This window comes from Sitodiplosis mosellana, unplaced genomic scaffold, assembly GCF_009176505.1.
Source record: "Sitodiplosis mosellana isolate CC-2019 unplaced genomic scaffold, AAFC_SMos_1.0 Smas_scaffold_1225, whole genome shotgun sequence".
NCBI classification, from domain to species: Eukaryota; Metazoa; Arthropoda; class Insecta; order Diptera; family Cecidomyiidae; genus Sitodiplosis; species Sitodiplosis mosellana.
In genome coordinates this window covers 1-3,585 of record NW_022596467.1, presented here as the reverse complement: position 1 = coordinate 3,585, position 3,585 = coordinate 1, and the positions used below count along the sequence as shown (strand labels likewise).

Below are 3,585 nucleotides of genomic sequence, written 5' to 3'. Positions count from 1 at the left end.
CGCGATTTTCCGCTTAACTGATAAGAGATAACGAAATAAAGCATGTGGAAAATTGTAGTACTTGTGGTCCTGTACAACTTTGCTGAAAACAGATGTCACTTATCTCTTATCAGTCAAGCAAAAAAAAATTATGAAAAACCCCATATGGTGCGAGATCTTTCGCGGTTTTTCGCGTATATTGCGTAACTGATAAGAGATAAGCGATATCTGTTTTCGGCAAATTTGTAGTGCCGGCTGAATACTACAACTTTGCCGAAGACACCAATTCGTTATCTCTTATCAGTTACGCGAAAAATCGCGAAAAACGCGAATTTTCCCTCATCATTTTCCGCGGAACTGATAAGAGATAAGGAGATGGTGTCTTCAAAAAATTGTAGTACTTGACTTGCTCTACATCTTTGCTGAAGGCACTCATCATTTATATCTTGTCAATTCCGTGAAAAATGAGGAGCCGAAAATTCACGTTTTCGCGGTTTTTCGCGTATTTCGCGGAACTGATAAGAGATAAGCAATATGTGTCGTCGGCAAAGTTGTAGAACGGGTTAAGTTCTACAACTTTGTCAAAGACACTAAGTCGCTATCTCATATTACAATCAAGTTTTCATACAAAATTCACTTGGGGTGCTGTACGCCCCATGAAACGAAGTTAAGGTGTAAACGCAACAACCGATCAGAGGGTTAAACTGCAACATGAATTTTTATGTTACACTTTGTTTTTCACTTTTGCTTTGTGTCACTTTGGTTCAAAAACTTGCGTTTGCTCTTTGTTGGTAGACAAATGCCATGCTTCGATTCAATTCTCAAATATTCTGAGGGAATTTATTTTTCGAAACAGTTCATTTCAATGACAAATAGATAACTGAAATTCTTTTCCAGTTGATCCTTTAAGGTCATCTAATGCTCCACCTTTCGGTCGACCAAGTAGCTCTGGACCATCATTTGGATCGCCACATTTTGCTTCACCATCCGGTAATTTTCTTCATGTTCATAAAATGTATTCGCTTCATTTTTTTTTTCAACTAAAATCATTCTGATTTCTAGGTACATTTCAATTTGGAATGCCATCAAATTCACCTTTTCCTCATAATCCAATGGCTCAAATTGGAGGTCACATGATGGCTGGTCCACAGCCAATAGATAGAATGGAACAAGGGTCTGTGCACACTCTACAAGATCCATAATACATAGATTTCTTTCCATGATAAATTTCCGAACTTACCTAATCATTTTTATGTTATATTCTTCCTTTTAGAGCCTTACAAAGCGTACCTAGAAGACATAATACGTTTTATAATTCTACAGAATTTAGAGTACATGAGCTTAATAAACGTTTGCAGCAACGCACTGAGGTAAAAAGTATTTCCACTTATCATATCATATTGACAATTTGGATTTATAGCCATTCAACGAAGTCTGCCATTTTCAAGATTTTTTTATGAATCTGTGCAAAGTGAAAAGCGATGAATAATTTATAATTCTTTCATCGACTAAGACGAGAATTATAGAACAATTATTGAATTCACGTAATTCTGAATCAAATAAAAACTTTACTGAAGTTAATTCTCGTGCCGAAAGCGAACGCGAAACTTGTGATATCAATTTTGAAAAATCATTTCGGAGCGATGTTGTTCTATCTAACCTAGTTTGGATTAATGCAAAATAAAATCGCTCCGAAATTATTTTTCAAAATTGATATAACAAGTGTTGCGTTCGCTTTCAGCACGAGAATTGACTTTCATGAAGTTTTTTATTTGATATCAGTTGTTTTGTTATAGAACTTTCCAACGAAATTAACAGCCAGTCCATGTTCTTTCACACATTTTATTATGAACGCAATAAATTTGATATCCCAAGAAATAGTTTAATTTTCGGCAATTATAATTGATATTATAATATAAAAAGGTTTTTTGAAGGATAAACATCTTAAGAAATTTCATTGATATCAACGCAAAATTAATTTTTATCGATATTTAACCACACTGGCGCCCGCATTTACGCCAGAAAAATGACTTTTCGTCATTTTTTGTGATTTTTCATGTTTTTTCTAATTTCTAAAAAATCTTAGGAGCCGTTTTCGAGAAAATGATCGAATTATGTAAGGCCAGATGACCATTTTTTGGCTCATAGGACCACGTCAACTGAATTTTTTCCGCTTAAAATAGGTGTTATTCGATAGCTAGCTTTGAGACCTTTCCAACGATACCCAAAAGTTTGAAATCGATGAAGTGGGTTGGCACAGTGGCCATTGGAAGGAAAGCTTTAGATTTTCAAAGGCCGGCCAAGGCCAAGATGGCGGCCAAATGAAAAAGTGGCGGAACAAAAAAGTCTTAGTTTTTGATATAGTTCAATGCCTGAAAGTTTGAAAAAGATCGGAGAAAAACAACGGACAAACACGCACGCAGACAGAACTATCGTCTTAGAATAATTGGTGGAGACGCCAAAGAAAATGTTCAAATCGCCATAACTCATCAACGGATGGTCCTTGACGTCCTTGGGCTTGTTGGAAAGGTCTCAGCGAGAAGCATATTATCATAACAACATATTTTGAAATGGATGGGCCGCGTTCAATACCCGTTAAATACACTGTGCAACATTTTTTCGGTCATGGAGGAGGGACTCACTTTTGATAATCGCTGCTGAAAGTACTTACCAAAACTAGAATTTCTGCATCATTCGTTTTGCCAAGTTGGTTCATTGGTGAATTTTAATGAAATTATGTATTTTTTGCTCAAACTGGATTTTGAGCACTTTTTCGATATTTTGAGACGGCTATATCTCGGTAAACCGTAGGGAATATTGTTTTTGTGTCTTGGGCAAAGTTGTAGGTATTGAATGGGAGGAAAAAAATGAAAAACATACTTACCCAAAAAAAGTGCCCATTTTTTACCATTTTTTAACCATAATTCGCAGCGTATCCAATTTTTATGGCCTTTGTATTCATCAATTTTGTAGTCAACGTTAAAATGCACAACTTTGCTCAACATACTAACCCAGAAAAATCATGTTCTATCTACCTTTTTGGCTCAAAATCACTCTTTGGTACCAAAAATGGTTATCCTGTTGAGTATTTTGGCTTATTACATGCAAATAGCTGTATATATTTCCATATTTTTCGCTTGGATTTTTATTAAAGTGTCTCCACGGATAATACGGACTTGTTTTTAAGCTAGTTTAGTGGAAAAAATCGCTCATTTGTAGGGATATTTCGAGTTTTGGACCAATTTTTGAGCGTTTGGTGGACATTTGGCCAAATTAAGACATGACAGCGGTCATATTTCAGTTTCTAATGTATGCTACACTAAAGCTTATGTTCATAGCTGAAAAATAGGGCCAATACGATTCACCTATGATGTACAGTTGCAAAGTTATGGCTCCCCAAGTGATGAAATGTCGACTTTTCGCACTATTTTTGAGGTACATGTCATCAGCACCGCCCGGAAATAGTGCTGGTAAACCATAACATGTAAAAAATAGTGCTCGAATAGTGCTGTCGATTGCAATTGGTCCCATGAATAGTGCTGTTCGGAGACGCTAGCATTATTCGTCGGAAGTTGAAAAATCGATTTTTGGGTACTTTTGTATGGG

General features: G+C 36.0%; 1 long non-coding RNA gene across 1 annotated transcript; it reads left to right on the top strand.

Moving 5' to 3' along the window:
- The first annotated feature begins 784 nt into the window (after positions 1-784).
- On the top strand, positions 785-3,389 carry LOC129571076 (uncharacterized). Its single transcript, XR_008688210.1, has 4 exons — positions 785-969; positions 1,042-1,153; positions 1,253-1,349; positions 2,066-3,389. It is a non-coding gene; the product is annotated as an uncharacterized LOC129571076 (long non-coding RNA).
- Positions 3,390-3,585: the final 196 nt, after the last annotated feature.